The sequence below is a fragment of the Symphalangus syndactylus genome, chromosome 5, assembly GCF_028878055.3.
Source record: "Symphalangus syndactylus isolate Jambi chromosome 5, NHGRI_mSymSyn1-v2.1_pri, whole genome shotgun sequence".
NCBI classification, from domain to species: domain Eukaryota; kingdom Metazoa; phylum Chordata; class Mammalia; order Primates; family Hylobatidae; genus Symphalangus; species Symphalangus syndactylus.
In genome coordinates, this window is record NC_072427.2 from 113,863,964 (window position 1) to 113,887,481 (window position 23,518).

At 37.1% G+C, this 23,518-nt stretch overlaps 1 long non-coding RNA gene across 1 annotated transcript in view; it reads left to right on the forward strand.

The window, feature by feature from the left end:
• Nucleotides 1-10,079, forward strand: part of LOC129482844 (uncharacterized) — a 59,904-nt gene extending 49,825 nt beyond the window's left edge. The window contains exons 2-4 of the long non-coding RNA XR_008657830.2: nt 2,053-2,192; nt 6,032-6,194; nt 9,383-10,079. This is a non-coding gene — a long non-coding RNA (uncharacterized lncRNA). The remainder of the gene's footprint in view (nt 1-2,052; nt 2,193-6,031; nt 6,195-9,382) is intronic.
• The last annotated feature ends 13,439 nt before the right edge of the window (nt 10,080-23,518 follow it).

Sequence of the window (23,518 nt, forward strand, 5' to 3'; positions counted from 1 at the left end):
ATTGCATGTCAGTCTCTCGCATGATAAGAGTTTGTGTCTGTTTTTCTGCAATTTCAGCTCTTTCTCTACAGCTCTTTCTCACTCAGGGCAATCTTAGTAGATTTGAAGCTAAGTATCTGCTTCTGTAGCTGGGAGTTAGAATCCTTGAGTTCATCATTTTCTTTCATCACTTTGTCCAGTGAACTTAGGAGCAACCAACCAACTTCATTATGTTCCTTGGTTCTCTACATATGGTCAAATGTATTATGTATAGAGTCACTAAACTCCTTTCGTCTCATGAGCAGTGAATCAGGAGTGTCAAATGCATTTATCTTACTTAACTCTCCAAACAGTTCATGCCAAGAACTATCAGTTTTCTCCATACTATTAGAAGCAGAGACTTTAGCATTTTGGGCTCTAATCATATTAAGCAGACAATTCCAGAAACCCCCAAACCAATGAAAGAACTCCATCCTTAGTATTCTGTTCCTCTAGAACCACTCCTGGTTCCAAAATCTGTATTTGTTAGGGTTCTCTAGAGGAACAGAACTAATAGGATAGGTATATATACAAAAAGAAGTTTATTAAGGAGTATTAACTCACACAATCACAAGGTCCCACAATAAGCCGTCTACAAGTTAGGGAGCAAGGAGATCCAGTCAGAGTCCCAAAGCTGAAGAACTTGGAGTCCGATGTTTGAGGGCAGGAAATAGCCAGCATGGGAGAAAGATGTAGGCTGGGAGGTTAGGCCAGTCTAGCCTCTTCATGGTTTTCTGCCTGCTTTATATTATGGCTGTGCTTGCAGCTGATTAGATGGTTCCCACCCAGATTAAGGGTGGATCTGCCTTTCCCAGCCCACTGACTCAAATGTTAATCTCCTTTGGCAACGCCCTTACAGACGCACTCAGTATCAATGTTTTGCATCCTTCAATCCAAACAAGTTGACACTCAGTATTAACCATCACAAACATTTTAGTTGATTCCTATTTTTCACCAATGAATAGTACTCCAATAAACATTCACCGTAGCTAAACTTTCAAACATGTATTGAAGAATCCATCTTTACTGGAAGTGAAAAGTAACTATTTCTGTATATTACATTTCTATAAATAGCTGAGTTCTTTCTGGACCTTACATTGCATCATTGAACGGCCTATACTTCCTACACTTGTTCCTCTCTATTTTAATTACTTTTTTCTTATTTATTTTAATATCTAGCAAGTCAAAGCACACCTTATTTCCAAAAATCTGTTGGCCATTTTTTTATTTATTTCTTACAGGTAATATTTTTAATAATTTTGACACTAATCGGACTTATAAAATATTTATAAATTAATTTGGAGAGACCTGACTTTTAAGCAGTGAATCTTTAAGAATTAGGGTATTCTTATTCTTATATCATTCTCAATTTTATTAAAAATAAGACATTTTACTTTTACCTTTGTATTCAGCTTTTGAATTCTAAGATATGGTCTACAACATATAAGAAGCATGGTGTAGGGGGATAAACTGGCACGGTGGCTCACACCTGTAATCTCACTTTGGGAGGCTGAGTCGGGTGGATCACTTGAGGTCAGGAGTTGGAGACCAGCCTGGCCTACATGATCTCTACTAAAAATATAAATTTAGCCAGGTATGGTGGCATGCACCTGTAGTCCCAGTTACTCGGGAGGCTGAGGAATGAGAATCACTTGAACCCAGGAGATGGAGGTTGTTTTGAGCTGAGATCACACCACTGGACTCCAGCTTGGGCGACAGAGCAAGACTCTGTCTCAGAAAAAAAGTAAAAATAAATAAAATAAAATCAGGAATATAAATGAAATTTAATTAACTAAATAAATTTCTGGCGTTAAACTGCTCATACAATTTTCTCTCTTATATAGTAGAGGATAAATAATATTAATAGGTCCAACATAAATTATACCTTGCATGCTTAGAGTGACCATACTTGATCATGAATGACATATTATCATTTTAAGGTAATGATAATTGTTTTGCTAACATTTTGTTTGAAGATTTTGTTTCTAAGTTCTGAAATGCCAATTGTCTTTGTTTTTTTCATTCTTTTTAAAGATCACATTTCTACTGTTTTCAGGAAATGAGAAAATAAATCTAGGAAATTTCCGTCTTTAAATATACTCTATAAGTGTGCTGTCCAATACACAGATAACAACTGAGCACTGGAATATAGCTAGTCTGAATGGAGATGTTCTGTAAGTATATCATATATACCAAATTTCAAATACTTAGTATGAAAAAAGAATTCAAATATTGTACTTTTGTATTGAATGTACATTGGAATAATATTTTTGATACATCAACTTTTATAAAATCTTATCATTACAATTAATATATCATTATAATTATTATTAAATCACATTTCTTCAATTTCTGTTACTTATATGGGGAATTCATTTATATTTTTATTGTATAACTTCTCTCAATAACATTCTAAGTAGGAGATGAATGATCTAGTTCTTAGAAGTCTGAAGGGTATTCTCTGTCACAATGATTAAATGGGTGTGGCAGCAGGGCATGAATATACACACAAATCAATGCAACAACATAGAAAATTCAGAATTTGCCTTTTTTGGGTAATGAATCTTTAATAAAAATTTTAATTGTTTGGTTATTGTTTTATTGAGCTTCTCTACCACATTTCCACCATTTTTATAATGTATATTTCCTCAAACATTGCTTTTTTATTCAGATGTAAAAAGTTAATAGTATAGAGTTTTACTTCCTTTACCATTGCACTACTTCTCAACTAGAGGTGATTTTGCCTTTCCTGACATTTGCTAATGTATGGAGATATTTTCAGATTTTACAGATGGAAGTGGGAATGTATTACTGACATCTAGTTGGTAGAATCCAGGGCTACTGTTACAATGCACAGGATAGCCCCTTATAACAGAGAATTATCTGGCCCCAAATGTCAGTGTTGCTAAAGTTGAGAATTTCTGGTCTATGATAATATCCCATCCCCTTCATCATTTTTCAAACTTAGGTTTTACCTCTTTTTTTTCTTCATTTAACATTTCCTAAGGTTTGCCTATGGTCTTTTCAAAGAGCTGGTGCTTGGATTTATTTATCAGTTTTGCATTTTAATATTTTATCATTAATTTAAATGTGGTTCTTAACCTCTACTAATTTCTCTTTTCTGCTTCTACATTTAGAAACTTAGTTTCATTTTGTATTACTTTTTATGACTTCTTGAGTGATATTCTTTTAAGCACAAAGTGCTCTGTATTTTCCTTAGTATACTTTTAAATCTGTTCCCACAGATTTTTAAAACATTTTATTGAAAGATAGTTAATATAAAAAGAGAAAAGTGCATACACCATAGTCATAAAGCTCAATGAAATTTTACAAACTGAACACACTCAAACAACCATCACCAACTGAATAAACCTGTGTAATCTGTACCTAGATCGAGAAATAGAACATACTAGCTTCCCAGAGCCCTTCTTTCTAGTCACAATCCTCCCAAAGGTAACTAGTATCTTAACTTTAAGTAGCATAGATTAATTTTGCCTTTTTTATTCTTTGTATAAATGAAATCATAGTTTTTAGCCTTTGCATCTGGCTTCTTTGGCTCACTATTATTTGTGAGCTTCCGCCATATTGTTATGTATAATTATAATGTATTCATTCTTATTGCTATATCTTATTTTATTCTGTGAATACATCACCATTTGTTTATCCATTCTACTATTGATGGGTCATTTCTAGTTATAGAGCATTATAAATATTGCTGCTATGAACTTTCTAGTAGATGTCTTTTGGTGAACATATGGATGCATGTCCAGTGGGGATATACTTAGAATATGTATTTTCAACATTAATAGACACTCTGAACAGTTTTCCAAGTTGGTTGTACTAATTTCATTTCTACCAGCAACGTATGGGATACTTGGTTACTCCATATCCTTGACAAAATTTAGTATTGATTGCTCTTTTTAATTTTAGCCATTCTGGTGGGTATGCAATGGTCTCACATTGCAGTTTTAATTTGCATTTTTCTGACGACATGCAGTTAGTATTTTTCATTGTTTATTGGCCATTTAGATACTTCCTTTGTGAAGTAACTGTTCAAATTTTTTGTCTATTTTTCTTCTGTATTCTCCTATTGATTTTTAAGTGTTCTTTTTTCTGGATCTGAAGTCTTCATTACACATGTACATTATGAGTATCTTCTTCCTCTATGGTAGCTGTTTTTTCACTCTCTCAATGGTGTCCTTGATTAACATAGTTTTATAATTTAAATGTTGTCCAGAGGATCACTTTTTTCTTTGAAGAGGTGTGTTTTATTTCTTGTTTAAAAATTCTTGTTCTAAAGTTATGAAGATGTTATCTCTCTTGTGGTATGGTAAAACTCTTATTGTATTACTATAATCACCTAGGTTTGATATACAGACACTTAATTGGTTATATTCTAGAATCTAGAATACAATCTAGAATTATCTAGATAATTTAAAGTGCGGTTTTGATTTCTTTTGTTACTCAAAATTTTCTTAGGAGGATGTTTTAAAATTTCTTTGTAGTATGATTTTTTGTTTACTATTATTATTAGAGTTTTGGTGTACTTAAATATGTGGTCCATATAATTTCCACATTAGATAATTTATTGTGCTTTCCTGTGGCATATTATATTACTGTTTTTGTAAAATATCCCTAAGATATTTGGAAAGAAAGAATAATCTCTATTGGTAAAACTCAAAATTCCATATATATATATGTACATCATCAGTTATTATTATAGCAGCTCATATTAATTATTTATTTTGGGCTGGGCACTAATTTTATTACTATATGTATAAACTTATTTAATCATTGTAACAACGATACCATCCACTTTATAAGGGAGGATAGAAGGAAACTGAGGTAGCAAGATGGTAAGTGTATTGCCTAAGGACTGAGCTAGTTAAGTGGGGGAAATAAGTTTGAAATTCAGGTTATACAGCTCTGCAGCCAATGTCCTTAATCACGACCCTGTTTTACATGTATCTCTATATTGTTATATTATCGCTTTCATATCCATAAAATTAACACACTAAATATACAATTAGACCTCTGTATTCATGGATTTTGCATCACTGGATTCAATCAACTGCAGATGAAAATTTTTAAAAAAAATTCATGTAGAAAATATAGTATAATAACAATTTACATAGCATTTACATCGTATTAGGTATTGCAAGTAATATAGAGATGATTTAAAGAATGTGGAAGGATATGCATAGGTTACATTCAAATACTGCACCACTTTATATAAGGAACTTGAGCATACATGAATTTTAGTATCCAAGATGGTCCTGAAACTCATCCCATTTGGATACCAAGAGACGATTTGTAATAGTCAATTATTTTATATACTGAACTTTTGTCTTGATTGGCTTTTTGCCACGATTACCATGTAAGCTTTTATTGTTTCATTGGATTTTGCTGTGTTTTTTTAAGTGCCATGGTACATAGCACATACAAAGTTTTTATCTTTTACAAATTCATTCTGGATTTTCCTTTTTATGAACAGAAAATAGTTGTCTCTGTCCTGTTTATGTTTAATTTGAATTTTACCTTTTCTGAGATTGACACATATGTTTTTAAATTTGCGTTTCCCTGGCATATATTTACTTGTCTCTTTATTTCTAACCTTTCTGTGATTTAAATTCTTTACACTGCTGAAGAGTCATATATTTCTTTTTTTTTAAGAATTTTTTTCCAGCTTTATTGAGGTATGATTTACAAATAAAAACGGCATACACTTAAGGTGATGATTTGATATACATATGCCTTGTGAAATGATTCTCAAAATTAAGTTAATTAACATATCAACCCACCTTTCTTGTGGGTGGGAACACTTAAAATCTACTCTATTGGCAAATTTCAAGCTAATAATACATTATTATGAACCATAGTCACCATAATCTACATTAGATCTTCAGAAGTTATTAATGTTATAATTGAAAGATTATACTCTTTAACAAATATCTTTCCTTTCTCCCCATCTCCCAGCCCCTGGTAACCAACCTTCCACTCTCTGTTTCTCTAGGTTTGACTTTTTTGGACTTCACATGTGTGAGATCATGCAGCATTTGTTTTTCTGTGCCTGGCTTATTTCACTTAGCGTAATGTCCTCCAGGCTTATCCAGGTGGTTGCAAATGGCAGGATTTTCTTCTTTTTTAAGGCTTGGAGAGTCATGTTTTCATAAGAGGTACGTATTTCAATACTTTTGTCATTGATTCATTTTTAATAATTATTTTGGAGCTTCCTCCTTCGCATTTTCTATTTTTGCTGTCCTTTCGTTTTCCTTTCGAGGAGCTGGGTAGCCTAGTGGTTCAGCACTCAGATGTGGTACTCAGACTCTCTGGGCTTAACTCCTGGCTGCACCATTTTGCTAGCCCTATAACTGTGAACAAGTTCCTTGATTTCTCTAAAACTGTATTGTGCTCTGCAATGGGTATAACAACAGAGTTTATTTCATAGGGTTATTGTGAGGTTTGAGTGGGTTACTAAAGTATTTGGAACAGTGCTTTGCCCATAGTAACCACTGGGTAAACACTACCTGTTATTATACTACCGTCTTCCCCCTTCTTAGATTTCTGATACTGCTTTTGCCTCTGTCAGCTGTTCCCTTCTTTTGTAATGTTTTGGAAGGGGACGTAGTTATTATTCTTTGTCTTTTCTTTTCTTTTTTTTTTTTTTGAGATGGAGTTTCACTCTTGTTGCCTAGGCTGGAGTGCAATGGCATGATCTTGGCTCAACGCAACCTCTGCCTCCCAGGTTCTAGCGATTCTCTTGCCTCAGCCTCCGGAGTAGCTGGGATTACAGGCATGTGCCACTGCGCCCAGATAATTTTTGTATTTCTAGTAGAGATGGGGTTTCACCATGTTGGTCAGGCTGGTCTCGAACTCCCGACCTTAGATGATCCGCCCACTCCAGCCTCCCAAAGTTCTGGGATTACAGGCGTGTGTCTTTTCTTTTCTTTTGTACATATGTCAGCTCAATTAGGTATGGAATTCCTGGTTCTTAAACCGATTTTCTTAGACTCTGAAGGCAACGCTCCACAATCCTTTGGGATTTAGGATTGTGAAAAACTTGACGCCAACTTGAGGATTTCTTTTGTAAGTCACTTGTCCTCGCCCTTCTCTGCTGGCATCCCTGTGTTGATGCTTGTAGGGTTTTGTTTTGAGTGCTGAAATGAAATATTTCATCAAAATATATCAGGCTTAAGTCTGCTTTAATTAATTTCACCTGACATTAAACGTGTCCTCTACACTTGTAGTCAAATGACTTTCTTCAGCTCTGCTAAGTTTTCTATTGCTTCTTCCTCTTTTTTTTTTTTTTTAATTTTTGCTGCTCTATCTGCCAAGTTCTTTGTCTCTAGACAGCTATCTTTTTCAACTTTTATTTTAAGTCCAAGGGTACATGTGCAGGATGTGCAGGTTTGTTACATAGGTAAATGTGTGCCATGGTGGTTTACTGCACAGATCATCCCATCACCTAGAAATTAAGCCCAGCATCCGTTAGCTATTATTCCTGATGCTCTCTGCCCCACACTCATAGGTACCCAGTGTGTGTTGTTCCTTCTCATGTGCCCATGTGTTCCCCTCAATCAGCTTCCACTCATACATGAAAGCATGTGGTTTTAGGTTATCTGTTCCTGGGTCCTTCTAGACTTCTTATAAAACTTATTTTAGATCTCCTGGATATTTCCTCTAAATTTTTACCTCTTTGGCAGCATTTTTTTACATTTTTTAGAAGTTCTGGGAGAAGTTATTTAGCTTATTTTTCTAATCCATTGATTCCAATTCTACAGAATCTCCTCTTGTATTCACAAATTCCATTACATTAGAAATTTCATGGTCATATTTTTCATCTCAAAGCAACTTTTTCTGCTCTCAGGTCCTACCTGTTTAATGACTTCTTGCTTTTACTTCATACACAAAATGTTCTCTTGAATCTTCTTGAAAGTACACATTGAATATTTTCTATAGTTTTTCCTAGCTTTTATTAATAAAACCATTCTTAGGAAATATTTTGTCTGCCTTCTCAGATTGACCCTCTTCTAACTATTGACTCTCTTTAGAATTTTCTCTTTGCTTCTTGCAAATAACACATGGATGGGATAGGAAATGAAGGAGTGACTGGGTAAATAGAATGTTGGAGGACATTCTAGGTTTGTCCATATTTGGAGATTTATGTGACTTCTTTTAAATAGATACAGTTTGGGACAAAATAAAAAATAAAGCAGGAATAAAGAGGAGGGAAGAGAAGGAGTAAAGAAACAGGGGAAGAAAGAAAGTAAAAAAGGAAGGAAGGAAGAAAAAAGAATGAAAGAAATTAAAAAGGAAAAGGAAGGAAGAGTTAACACTATTGTAGTTTTACATTGAAAAATTATAAGGTGATGACCTCTTAAGAATAGGATATAAATTAAGGCTGGGTGGGGGTGTGGACAGCAACATCAAGAAGTCTTATTCCTAAGCCAAAGAGATTAAATTCACTCTTTTATTGCTGGAATAATGTGCCTGTTCTCTGACTGTCACAGCCTTTCTCTTTTGAGACTAGTTGTAGCATTGCCCCTATTCTACTTGGCTTGCTGCATGATTCAATAGTAAACTGGGGAAAAATTATGCAGAGTAATCCCATCCTTGTCAGCTCCAGATTTGTAACTTCCCTCCAGTACCTCCTACTTTGTCCTAATGCTTTGCTGCTATCAACTTGGAGTCAGTGTGGGAATTGTGACTTGGTCAGCAGTTCTCTCAATTTTCTTGCTTGCAATATATTCTGCAGGAATTGCTTTACTTTTTCATAATAGTTTGGTTTCCCTCTACGATTTTCAGAGCTGGTACAATTTTTCCACAATTTTTGAATTCCTTTGGTCATTCCATTGGGGATTTTGGGGAGTCGGAAGTTAAATGCAAGTATTCAGAACAAAGTCGTGTTTTAAATGTTTGAGTAGATTATGATCAGGTATTACATGATAATTAACACTTTAACAAACCATTGGGAATATTTAAACATTCCTCAATTTTGTGGTTCCCAAACTTTGGTGACAGATGAGCTGCATCTGAAATACCTGGAAACTGCTTTATGAATGGTGACTCTCAAGAGTTCCAATTTAGAAAGTATGTTAAGGGTCCTTAAAATATGAGTTTTAAACCTCTTTCCAAGCTATTTTTATGATCAGCTAGGTTTGAGAGTGCTATGATGTGAAAGTGTCCCCCAGAAGTTCATGTGTAAAAACGTTAACTGCCATCCTAACAGTATTAAGAGGTGGGGTCTTTAAGAGGCGATTAGGTCAGTGAGTACTCTGCCGTCATGAATAGATTAATGTTGTTGCCTCAGGAGTGAGCTCTTGATAATAGAATCAATTTTGCTCTGTTTGTCTCTGTCTTGCAGATTCACACCCTATGTGATGCCTTCTGCCATGGGATGTCCCTCACCAGATTCTAGTGCCATGCTCTTGGACTTCCCAGCCTCCAGAACCATAAGCCAAATAAACTTTAGTTCTTTATAAATTACCCAATCTGTGGTATTCTATTATAGCAGCAGAAAATGAAGTAGAACATTGAGTCACTTCCCTAATCTAGACTGGCCAACTCTTTGCAATTATGATCTTATTATTCAATTTTTGATTTTAGGAACACTTTCTCCTTTCTACTCCTAAGGATAATGTAATATATTTTAGTCTTTTGTTTATGAGAGCAAGTATACATTAATTTTTTTTCTTTTAGAGTTTTATCACAGTTGTTAACATAACTGGAGACCCCCTGAAGTGTGACAAGAAAAAAATTATTGCTCTAACTGTAGGGTGGTTGTAGCTACATCTGAAAGAGACACATTTTGAAAATGAGATCGTAATCCCCTACAAATTCTTTGCTGGAGTTCTTAGATCTGGAGAAGTAATTTCATCATGCATTGTGATTATTTGGGAAAGTCCTATTGTGCCTTTTTAAGATGATGGTGTGGAGCTGATGGGGGAAAATAATCAGGAACAGCTGGAGGCTTTGCAAGTGTTTTCATGAGCAGGATGTTCCATGCCAGGAAGGAATGCATTTTACTGGAATTTTTAAATAAAAGTGTTCTACTTCGTGAATATGTTTTTTATTAGTATTATTTAGAAATTTCAGTACTGGCTTTATTTTCTGTAATAACAAGGACAGATATACTTATTGCTAAAGATGTAGTTAACACAGTTTGGTTTTATTTGGGGAGTGGTTGGCTATTTAGATTAATCCGTAATTCAAATCCACTAATATCAGTGAGAAATGTTCATACTTAGAATGACATATGCAAATACATAAAAATAAAAGGCAATTTTAAACTTTGTTTTTAACCTAGGAACTCTGCCTCTGGTATCTAAACATCTGGTTTCCATTCTCTTAGTCAAAGCTAACAGCCAGAGCCCTTAAGAAGAGAGATTAGTTATAAAATCCTGATAAATCCCATTCAGTTTGAGTTCTGTACCAATAACAGAGCACCATTTGTTGTCCATCTGTCTTTGGGTAAAATGGGGGAGTTTCGGGGCTAACACCACAATGAAAAAAGTGATCGGAGTTTATCTTGCATTGTATTTTATTCTGACTGCAATCTGATGACACAGATATATACCACACTGTACTCTGAAATCACTAGAATAAAATTGTTTTAGGCCCTTACATAATACGGTGCTAACTAAACAATAACGCCCACATTTAAATGGTCTGTGGGTTACACAGACAAACTGCAGATTTTCTTTTAGGTTTACCACTCCCCTAGGAACTTTAAATCTCTTTGTATCTAATCTCTGATTTCTTCTACCGCTCATTCTGTTTATAAGTGCAACTTGGGACTCAAAACAGAAAAGCATTTGCAAGGTTTAAGGGTTTAGAACTCTACCTCTCAAGACAAAACAAATTAACAAGAAATCTCTTGTGTAGGTTACTGCATTATCATCAAGATGAGAATCTTAACAATTTATTTAATTGTAGAAGATGTGTATGAAAGATGGATAGTAAAAGAGCTATTTAGATATAAAACATAAGTCAATGATAGGTATACAAAAGGCATATAGAACAACAGCGAGAATATGTGTTAGGTCCTGCCTGTGTTTCAAAGTCACTGAATTCTCTTAGGCACAAATTATGCATGCACACAAAGCTACGCATGCACACATGTACACACACACACACACACACACACAATGACATTTGCCATTGTATTAGTTGTATTAGTTTTCTATGCTGGATAGAAAATAACCACTAACATAGTGGCTTGCAATAATATTAATTTATTATCAGAAATCTGGCATGCTTTCGTTGGGTTCTCTGCTCAGTGACTCATGGTTGCAATCAAGGTGTCTGCTGGCTGCATTTTCATCTGGGGGCTCAGCTAGGGAAATCTGTTTCCCGGCTCTCTCAGGTTATTGGCAGAATTCATTTTCTTGAACTTGTATGACTGAGATCCTCATTTTCTTACTAGTTGTTGGCTGAGGATAAACAAAATGTGATATATCCATATAATGGAATATTATTTGGCCATAGAAGGGAATGAAATTCTGATACATACTACAACAGAGAAGAGCTTCAAAGACTTTATGCTTTTCATATTTTCATAAGTGAAAGAAGCCAGACACAAAAGACCACATATTATGATTCCATTTATAAGAAATATCCAGAATAGGCAAATCTATATGCACAGAAAGTGGATCTATGTTTACTTTGGATTGCGGGGATAAAGAGGTAGGAAAATGATGGCTAAACAGGTTTTCTTTTACGGTGATGAAAATGTTTTAAAATTAGCTACAGTAATGGTGTACACAATTGTGAATATACTATGAATCCTTGCATTGCACACTTTAAATGACTGAGTTGTATTGTGTAAGAACTATATCTCAGTAAAGCTCTTAATAAGGGAGTTATAACCGCTGAAAGGAAATCATGTTGGGTAAACAGAGGTCAAGCACAAACTTCAGGCCCCTTTCTCAAAACCCAAGTAAGAAAAGGAACCTCTGTTACAGCAGAGTAACTTTCCCCTGGCAAAACCTTTTCAATTCACTGAGAATATACATTTTTGTCTACTTTTTCATCCAAGAAGTTCCAGTGAGGACGTTGTTTCTTAATCATATTGAGAAAGCTCTCGGGAAGGTGTAAGAGTGGGCTCTGGTTCTGAATTCCAGGAAGAACAACATCTTGTCTTTGCTTTTGAGATTGCTTTGCTAGTTTACTTATGGAAAGTACCTTCATGTGGAGGGTTGGGAAGTGGGTGACACTTGGGAATCGTTAAGCAGCTTCACAGAAGCAGGATTGCTTCTTCATTGTAGCTACAAAGTCAAAGATCCAGGTTTCCTAAGAGAGAAATAAGAGGATAAAGTTGTTCTGGAGTTTGGTGGAGCTAAACTGGACTAAGCTTTGAGGGAGAAGGGAAGAGATAAGAGGCCAATAGTAATGGACACTTACAAAGGCAGGCACTTTGAATATGCTCTCACTTTAAGAAGGGTTTTCAATATTAAATAATTGCCACACCTATTTTGTGAATTAGATTATATCATGTCCATTTTGTAGATGAGAATACTGGGGTCTGGAAAGATGGTCACAGTTAGTCATGGAACTGTAAGTGAATGATGGATCTGTATGATCCCTTGAGGCTTCATTCTCTGCCCTCTTCTCTTTTTACTCCATACCACTGGTTCTCAACTGGGGTCACTTTTGCACCCACTATCCCCCAGGGGACTTTGGGTAATATCTGTAGACATTTTTGGTTGTGACAACTGCATGTGGGAATGCTACTGGCATCTAGTTGGTGGAGGCTATGGATATACCTAAACATTTTACAATACGCAAAGCAGAATTGGCTGGCCCCAAACCTCAGTAGTGCAGAAGTTGATAACCCCAGCTTCAAACACAGCTTTGTAGCTCATCAGCTCATGTGTGTTCAGCAAGAATTCATAGTTGATTCTGACTTCTACATATATTTCCCCAGTTCAGATGTCTGTCAAGAGCTTTGGATTTATGTATGCAACTGCCTCCTCTCCCCATTTATTCCAAACTCAAAGTATTCAGTCATCGTATATTGAGTCAGTATTTACATGTGCAATTGTGACATAAATATCGCAATTTTGGTGTACAGTTGATTTTTTTAAATCAAGGTATGAATAAGGTCCACACATTGTGATTGATAGGCATGTCTCTGATTACTCTTCTAATCTATAGTCTTTCTCCATTTCTTTTTTATTTTTGTAATTTGTTTGTTAAGAAAAATAGGTCATTTGTCTTGTTGATTTTCTGACTGTAACCTGTATCATTCTAAATTTCCTGCACATTAGTAATTGGTCTGAAGGTTTGATTAGATGTTTAATTAGATTCAGGTTTAACTTTTTCTTTTAGCAAAATTAATTCATAGGTAATATTATGTTCTCCTATTCAGAGGCACATAATGTCTATTGGGTTTTCTTTCGTGGTTTTAGCAGCTCTTGCTGATCAATACCTACTCCATTACCTCATTTATAGTTGCAAAATGGTTATGTACTAATTAAATTATTCCTTCCTCATTTATTAGCTGAAGTATTTCTATAAAGGGAAACATCCCATCTAGTATTGTTTACCCCTTGGTACAGTTCATATAGAAAAAGCAAGATAAATGCTTGAATCTTTCCCTTTATTAACAGTTTTAAAACAATTTATTGGTATCCTTTGGTGGTAGCTAATTTGTGTTATCAAAGTATCATTATAGACTGAAGCTTATGTGATGCACTTCAATCTATTGTAGTTATCATTATTGACACTCAAATTGCCCGTCTTTAATGAGAGCCCTTGGAAGTTGACTCTTTAGTCCCCTCAGATCTGGGAGTGAGGAGGTTAGGAGTAGAGGCCGACCTGTTCAGCTGCTCTAAATAGAGTTTCTCAGTGTTCTGCACTGCTGTTTGCCCTGTATCTCTTCCGCATAAGGTTGGGGCACCCTTGGTTCTCTCTTACCTCTTTTTCTCTCTTGTTCATAGATTGGCCTGTGGCTTCTTTGTCTATCTGATACGGTTTAATTTCTATTTTTATGCAAATCTTCCATTTCTGAATTCCTTATTGTTTCCCATGGCTGTTATTTATTTGGCCTTTTAGATAATGCTCTTTGTCCTTGGGGGAAAAGAGGTATTTGGTAAGAGTCAGGAATTGATGGAGTCTGCTGTCTTGATCGAATCTGAGAGATCTTTCAAAAATGTGAATCAAACAATGCTGCTTCCATGACTGAAACTCTAATGGCCCACACCTGCTACAGACCAAGTCCAAACTCTTTAAGGAATTCTGTTATCCTCTAAACCCTGCTTAACCTTGCTTCTTGCCTGACACCTTCTGCCCCCATAATTTCAGCTATGTGAAATCTCTTGCAGTTCTCCAAACATGGCACACTGTTTCTCCAGCTTATTGTTTTCTGCCGACTACGTTCTTTCTGCCTGGTCACCTGGAGTACACTTCCTTCTTTCTCACCTTTGTCTCAACTTCCCTTGCTCCTTTAGGTCTCAGTTTAGATGGTATTTCTTTCATTAGATCTTGTTTGAACAGGGTGCACACATCTCCTACTTTTCCTGGGAAAGTTCTAGATTATGCCTGCTTAAAAATAATTAGTGCCTTTAAATTCTTTTTAATACACCTTTTCACTCTTACAAGTGTCCCTATTTGAATAATACATTACATAATCACTCGATCTCTGAATTTACATTTCCAGAACTATGTTATATTTCTTTTGTATGGATTTCCATGACATTTTATAATTGCATCTAGCATATTTCAGGTGCAATTATACTTTCCTATTTACTTGCCTTTGTCATGGAAATAGTTGTGTCAGGCTCAAACTCATATGTTGAAGCCCTAACCCTCAGATGTGACTATATTGGAGATAGGTTCCTTAAAGAGGTAATAAAGATTAAATGAGGTCATAAAGGTGTCATCCTGAACCCCTATTTACTCCAATAGGGATGGCACTGTGTCTGAGAGGCTGAAGAAGAGACTTGGAGACAATGAATAAGACACAGCGTTCTTTGGGGGAACTTGCTTACAGGGACAGTCCAGTGGCAGCGAGCGGAACAGGAGAAGTGCTACCATTTGTAAAAAGCATGCAGTTTATATAGTATTTTCACACAGTACCATCCATCTAGCAATCACTATTTAACCCAAAACAAAGGACCTCAATCCGCTGGACAGCCTGTGTTCTAAGGGAAAGGCCAGGGATTCAGAACTCTAAACAGACATTCTTCTTAGACCACAGGGTCATTCTCAGCGTATGCTTAAGTTATTGCCGACATGTGTATCTGCTGTAGAAAATGTGAGTCCCTAATCCAATAGGACTACTGTCCTTATAAAAAGAGGAAAAGACACCAGGAACCCACGCACACAGAGAAAAGGCTGTGTGAGGGCACAGAAAGAATACAAGCACCTGCAAGCCAAAGAAAGAGGTCCCAGGAGAAGCTAAACACGTTGATACCTCGAGCTTGGACTTTTGGCCTCCAGAGCTGTGAGAAAATAAATTTCTGTTGTTTAAGCCATGCAGTTTGTGGTATTTTATTATGGCAGCCCTAACAAACTAACACAGACTTCTTCACTAGATTGGCTTAATTTTTATATCTGTACGATCAGAATATAAAATTAATTTTATTTTATATCCATATGATCAGTGCTAGGTACATGGTGGGCATTGTATGAGTCAAGGTTCAGTCTGACAAAACAGAGCCCTTAAGAATGAAATACATTTGATCTGTGTACCTAGTTACTGTCACCTAGCTCCTAAAACCATTGGAATTTCCTGGGTAATTAGAGTGTCTTTTGTTATTCATGGACCCTCTTTGATCACACCTGTATTTATCCTAATATCTCAATTTAGGATAGGGCCCCTGGATAGCCTCGAGATGCTGCCAGTTATCAGAAAGACCAAGGGATTAAAGAATTAAAGGGTTGGAACTGTCAACCCCACCCATTGACCTGATGGAAGGTGCTGGAGATTATAGTCTATAAAAACTCTTGAACGACGAGATTTAATGAGCTTCCTGGTTATTGAACATGTGGAGGTGCTGAGAGGGTGGCAAACCCAGAGAAAAATGAAAACTGTGACATCCCCTACCCCAGACTTGTATCCATCTCTTAAATCTAGCTGTTCATCCATATCCTGTATATCCTTTAAAACAAACCAGTAAATGTAAGTAAAGTCTTTCACTCAATTCTGTGAGCTGTCTTAGCAAATTATGGAACACAAGGAGGCAGACTGCGGGAATCCCAGTTGGTATAGCCATTGATCAGGATTACAGGTCACAACCTGGGGCTTGCAATTGGCATCTTAAGGTAGGGGGGCAGTTTTGTGGGATTGAGCTTTTAATCTGTGGGATCTGACTTTTAATCTGTGGGATCTGACTCTTAACCTGTGGGATCACATGGTGTCAGAATTGATTTGAGTTATAGGACACCCAAATGGTGTCTGCTAAAGAATTGCTTGGTGTGTTGAGGGGAAAAAAATCCATGCATTTGGTCACAGAGGCATTCTGTGTTAAGAGTGAGAGTAGAGAGAAAAATGTGGTTTTGGTTTTGGTTTGCCTTTTATAAGAAAAAATTCCAACTGGCCTTATGTAATTTTGGAAGTTGCTTAAATGATCGGTCTAACAGAGTCTATTGTCTTTGCACCTGATTCTGAAGTCTGAATCAGGAGGGCAGCCACCTGTGAAGAAAAGATGAAGGCAAAGTAGTGAAGAGCAAGGAGAAATTGGAACCCATGAGAATGAGCTGGAACTCCAATGGGTGAATTAGAACTATGTCAGTCTTTCCAAACCTCCATTTCAATGCTGAAGGGGTGACTTTCAATCGAAGTTTGAGCCCTTCGTCGTGGAACTAAATATTCACCTGATCAGGGAGTTGAAGAAGCTTGTCAGAGAGTTGAGGGGGTGTCCGATAGGAGCAGAAAAACTAGGAGTGGGATCTGCCCTATGCTATTATTGGGGCTTGGAAAATAAAACTGCAAAGATTGGCACTTTGACATGCTGAGAGGCCTTAGAAGCTGCCTCAGAATCAAGGTCCCTCTAATATTGTCTTCTTCCGCCAACCCCGCTTCCTGCCCAAGCACAAGAAGGGATTCTCTGGAATTTTCTTATTTCACCATGAAATCTTATTTCCAAAATGAACAAGATTGCCTTCTTCCTCTCCCTGAAGTCCCCCTGTCTCTCTCAGAAAAGAAGACTGAGGAATGCAACTAGGATGGATTTTTCACAAGAGAATGCCTGCTTTTCTGGCTCATTCAAATTCCAAAGAGAATCATTTACAAGTTAATTTCTGTCCATTTCTTCTCCTTAAGAATCATTAGCTGCCTCTGAAAAGCATTGTCCACATTCCCCATCTTCCCTCACCCCTATGAAAAAGGATATAAACTTCTGTACCTCATTGGGTTATTGGGTAATCATTCTCCTGAGAATCACCTGTGCTATGCATGTTAAAATAAAATTGTGCAAGCCTTCTCTGCTATTGATTTGCCTTTTGTCAGTTGATTTTCAGTGAAACTTCAAAGTGCAAAGAGGTCATTTCCGTTTGGCTCCTACATCTTCAAGGCAAGCACGCAGATGGGCGCAATGTACATGAGTTGCAGTGGTGCCTAGTGGACCTGTGCAGATCTTTCAACTATTTATTTTATTTTTTAAGGCTGCTGTTTCACTTCTACTTCTCAGTTTTTGCAAATGTCATTTGTGGCCCATACTAACTTGGAACTATGCAGTGAAGGGAAGTCTGAAAACTGTGGTTACACCTTAGCTAAGTTGACATGATATAAATCCACCACAGGTACTCAATATTATTTGTTAAATAAGTAAATGACGCTGATATCAGTGACCTTATCATAGTATCATGATCCTTCTCCTAGAATGGAAAGAGCCCTTCAGACCCATTTAACCTCTAGTTTCTTCTCAAGGAGCTTTACGTGTCAGTTTGGTCCTGCAGATTTTGAGGGTGTTAAAATTTTATTGTGAGTGTGAACGGAAAATACGGGACCCCCAAATCACAAAGCCAAACAGAAAAGTCAAGCTGGGAACTGCATCAGGCAAAACTACCTCCCATTTTATTCCTAAATAAGATAACTACAAAAATACAAAGTATATATCTCCCTCACAATTTGCCCACTAGGAAATTCCTTGTGGACTTCAAGGCCTTTACCCTACAACGGTTCTGTTGAATTTTACTCTGACAGTGAAATAGACAGCTTATCTTCACAGGTGCAGGACAAAGGACAGAACTCTTTTTTTTTTTTTTTTTGTTTTATTTATTTATTTTTCTTTTCTTTTCTTTTTTCTTTTTTTTTTTTATTATACTTTAGGTTTTAGGGTACATGTGCACAATGTGCAGGTTTGTTACATATGTATCCATGTGCCATGTTGATTTCCTGCACCCATTAACTCGTCATTTAGCATTAGGTACATCTCCTAATGCTGTCCCTCCCCACTCCCCCCACCCCACAACAGTCCCCAGAGTGTGATGTTCCCCTTCCTGTGTCCATGAGTTCTCATTGTTCAATTCCCACCTATGAGTGAGAACATGCGGTGTTTGGTTTTTTGTCCTTGCGATAGTTTACTGAGAATGATGTTTTCCAATTTCATCCATGTCCCTACAAAGGACACGAACTCATCATTTTTTATGGCTGCATAGTATTCCATGGTGTATATGTGCCACATTTTCTTAATCCAGTCTATCGTTGTTGGACATTTGGGTTGGTTCCAAGTCTTTGCTATTGTGAATAGTGCCACAATAAACATACGTGTGCATGTGTCTTTATAGCAGCATGATTTATAGCAAAGGACAGAACGCTAAGTCATCCCTCTGATCACTTGAGACAAACACATATCTGATTGTTTCCTCTGATGTAAAAATGCTGATTCAGTGAGCTCGATGACAGCATAAGTGTCTATTCCTCCACACCACCGACATGGTAATTGTGTATTCAGTGAAAGGCTGATCAAAGATTCAAAAGAATGCAACCATTTGTCTACCCACACCTTTTGAAAATTTCTTTCTCTTTCCCAAATACCCACTCTTTCACCTTTAAATATTGAAGCCCTCAAAACCATCTTCGGAGAAAGGCAAAGACCTGCCTCTCAGGTGTGCATTCTTAACCTTGGCAAAATAAGCTTTCTAAATTGATTGAGAGCTGTCTGAGATACTTTTTGGTTTCCATAAGGTTGGCATGTTATAACTAAAACAATAGACATGAATCAGATATATTAGACATTATGCTATAAAAAGAAGCCCGAATCGTGAGAATTGGCTATAACTTTGCTTTATAATTAACCAAATTACAGAGGATTGGTAAAGGAGATTACCAAGTAGTGATCATTGTTGCTTCAAATTTACCCTCAAACTAATGTAATTACAGATGTAGGTGAGGTAAAACTCGTTTTCTCTATCCATTTTAGATTCTTCAGCTGGGGCTTTATAAATCAGACTGTCCAAAAACAGATTTACAAGAGAAAAACAAACAATAGTTTATTAGTGAAGTGGCATCCTTGTCTGGGGTAAATAACCGGGGTTCATCATCTTGCACCAAGAAGATTAAGAACATGGACACATGTGGGTGGGTTAAGGAGCAAAAAGTTTAATAGGCAGAAGAAAGAAGAGAGGACAGCAGCTATCTGAAGTGAGGTGTCTGAAAGGGAAAAGCCAGCCTGCAGCAGACCACAGCAGATTTTACAGGCAGGCATGAGGAGGCAGTGTCTGATTTACATAGGGCCCACAGATTGGTTCTACCAGTTGTGACGTTTACATAGTGAGGGGTGGGGCCAGGGAAGGCTGGTTGCACCACCCTAATCTTATTATGCAAATGAACTTTCCACTTGGCCAGCACCATCTTGTTTGCTTCTTACCGTACATGTGGCTGGCAAAGAGAAGGGAAGATGGAGCCGCCATTTTGATTATGCCTAGTCATAGGTAGCCTTTTCCTACTGGCACAACTGCTAGCCTTTACCCATGCAAGCTTCCAGCTTGCTTGTGTATGTCTGCAGCTTGATTTTACAGGCTGCTCATTGTTAGAAAAAATTATTTGGGGTCTGCTTTTTATTAAAAGGAGACCTCACTATCTGCCTAAATAATTTCTTTTTAACTCCTATATCATTAACACATGTGTTGTGCTTACACATGCGAGTACCCAGAGATGAGTGACCTACGGGGGTGGTTAGAATTTAGGATTATATACCATCTTAGACTAAAGAAAAAGGGTTTCGTGTTGTGAGTGGAAGGAGGCAAGTTATGGGAAGGTGACAAGAGAAAAGAATGGCAAACAAGGGTTGTTTATTAAGATTTGTTTGCAGATTTAAATTGATGCTTTCTCCATTGATAAGAGTTAAGAGTTGTTAAGAGTCCTCCTCTTCCTGGTATGAGGGAGACACCTCTATAAATGGAGATTTCCCTAATAAAAGGAAAATCTGTGCTTTACTTTTAGAGCTTTTCCTGCTGGTGGTTTTTAATGGCTTTTAGCTCAAAATAATACATAATCCAAAGAGGCATATTTTAGGGTGGCATACGCTGGTATCCCTCAGAGATTACCTGGCTTGTGAATTAGCCAATTTCGTTTCTTCATTGACTATTTACCTCTTCCATTTACTGATTGCCGTTTTATGCATTCATGTAGAATGAATGTAGAATTCACGTAGAATGAATGTACATGAATGAATTCATGTAGCGGTTCTGAAACATATAATATACTGTGACATTAAGAGATTTTGTTCTGTAGATTTTCCAGGGACCAACAGTTTGAAGTAGAACAAGAAACACCATTGCTGTTGATTGCTTATATTGAAGGACAATATATGTTTCATCACATCAGCTCACAAAAATGATTTATTGCCATAGTATCTAAACAACGCCGTGTAACCAATAACTGTAGTTTTTAGATAAACGATAATTAGCATGAACAGTGTTCAGTCCCGTTCTCTCTGGGACACTTGAAGCAGCTCAGCTGTTATACAAAAGCACCCTCAACATGGGAAATTTTTCTTTTTCTATTTTCCAGGGTTGCTTAAGAAACTAGACCCATTCTTAAGATCTTCCACTTGGTCATTGTTGGAGGGGACAGAAAGTGCATCCTTAGGCTTAACCAACCAACCCTTCAAAGGTGGAATATCAAGCATGTTAGCTACTTTGGCTAAATGTCTGCAGTAGGATTCTTAGTTAAAATGTTACTGACATATAGGCAGACTTTATTTAGCCAATTAAATCTCAGGCATCATTTTAAAAAATATAAATAATTGCAGGTTGCTAGTGTTCTTCTTTTAATTGATTTTGACTATGCAGAATGATTTTTTAAATCTTTACAGCTGCTTCATTAGAATTGAAGAGACAGAAAGTGGCCCATCCCGTCACCCTCCTCTCTCATTGTAATGAAGTAAAATTCACAAAACCAGAAATGCAAATGGATTTTCTTGAGTCTTTCCTTCTGATACACTGATTAGCATGATAACCAACTCTTTTTCGTCAACTACTTCCATATAGAATCATGCATGGAAACTGTACATGGACTTGGCAGTTATGTGAAGGGAATTTGCATCCTCTAAAAGCAATGCAGATAGCAGAAAAATGAACTGAAATAACAGGAATGAGAAAATGGGAATAAATCATAAATGATAATCAGAAAGATCCTGATGAACCAGTGGCAAGGATCTTACAAGTCTCTAAAGGTTCATAAAATTGCTTGATTGCTGCCAGCATAGCAAAGAAAGGTACTGTATGAGCGTCATCAAGTCATGCTTCTTTGTGTCTCCTATTATTGCAGCTCATCTCTTTCTCCTCCCAGCTCATCAACTCTTATAGCTCTTTGGAAATTAAAAGGGCTCTCTCTCCATGTTCTCATTTGGTTACTGAAAAACAGAGACTCACTCAAACCACTAGAGGGATCTCTCTTCTTTGAAATGAGAGAGAGAGAGAGGAAAAAAAAGTAAGTTGCATAATAAGCTATAAAGTTGGAATGACACAGGAAATCATCGAGCAGGACAGAAAATGAACTGTTGCAATTTTCACAGACATTTCAGGGTCTGTGGAGGGGACTTTCCCGCTGTGGATTCTGGCCTTGCCAAGGTCTTGAGACAGATCTGTCTGGCAAATAGGGATCCTGTCGCACCAACACGCTTTGGACGACTCTAGTGGCCTTCAGTGGTAGCTGGGATTACAGATGCCCACCACCACATTGGCTAATTTTTGTATTTTTAGTAGAGAAAGGGTTTCACCGTATAGGCCAGGCTGGTCTTGAACTCCAGACCTCAAGTGATCTGCTTGCCTCGGCCTCCCAAAGTGCTGGGGTTACAGGCGTGAGCCACCACACCTGGCCTTTGACTTCTATATGATAAAAATTTAAAGCTACAGAAAGAATTGCCACCTCAGAAAACTTTCCTCACTAGTCTTCCAGAATGCCTTACCATTCTGTGGCTAAAGACACTGCAAACATTTCCCTGATTTATTTGCCAGCTGGCCTCCTGTTGGGTTCTGCCAAGAGGCACTAGAGTGACTGGAACACAGGAAGAAAGGAGGAAGGACCTCCTTTCTGCTGTTTGTTATTCTTGCTCTCACCTGTGTGGTGACAGTTTTCTCCAGCAATAACATTTCATCCCTGTAGAAACAGTTGTCTTAACAGTGCCAGTTGGTTTCAATATCCAACTGCCTTCAAATTCCCAAACCAGTTTGTTGCTCTCCTTCATAAGAACTAACCACCGTCAAGCGTTGCCTACTCTTTAGAAGTCTGAGTCCCGCCAGTTGTGGTGGCTTATGCCTGAAATCCCAGTGAGGCGGAAGCAGGAAGATAGCATGAGGCTGGGAGCTGGAGATCAACCTGACAATATAGTGAGACACTGTCTACAAAATAATGATAATAATAATTAGCCAGGTGTGGTGGTGCCTGCCTGTAGTCCTAGCTACTCAGGAGGCTGAGACAGGAGGGTCTTTTGAGCCCAGGAGTTCAAGGCTGCAATGAGCTATGTTCATGCCAATGCCACCCAGCCTGGGTGACAGAGCAAGACCCTGTTTAAAAAAAAAATCCAAGTCACAGTTATGTAAGTCCCCTTTTGTGAGATCCTAAGCTTTAGTAGTCTAACCTCTTCCTTTTTATTCTTCCAGCTCTATGAGAAATAGCTGCTTGTTATCTCTTGCTAACCTTTAGTGTTTTCTGTTGCCCTTTCATCCCTCAAACATCTGTATAACCAGCGCCTATATTAAATCCTCCTTGTTGGAGTCCCTAGTGTGGTTTCTGTTTTTTTCTGACTGCACCTGACTGATAAACTGTGAGAAGACTATAGCAATTAAAGATCTATGTAAATAGAGTGGGGGTTCCCCAGTAATTCAGGTGGAAAGATCAGGGAAGAATTTATGAAAAAATAGGATTTGCAAAAGATATTGAATATAGGTAGGATTTAGAGGTGTAAAGATGGGGTGGAAAAAGACTTTCAAAGAAGGAAAACATTATAAAAATATTTAATAACAGGAAACATAAAATATTATAAATCAGCTGGAAATCATAATATGTAAAAGTTAATATTTAATAATAAATTACCAAAGGTAAAATTGA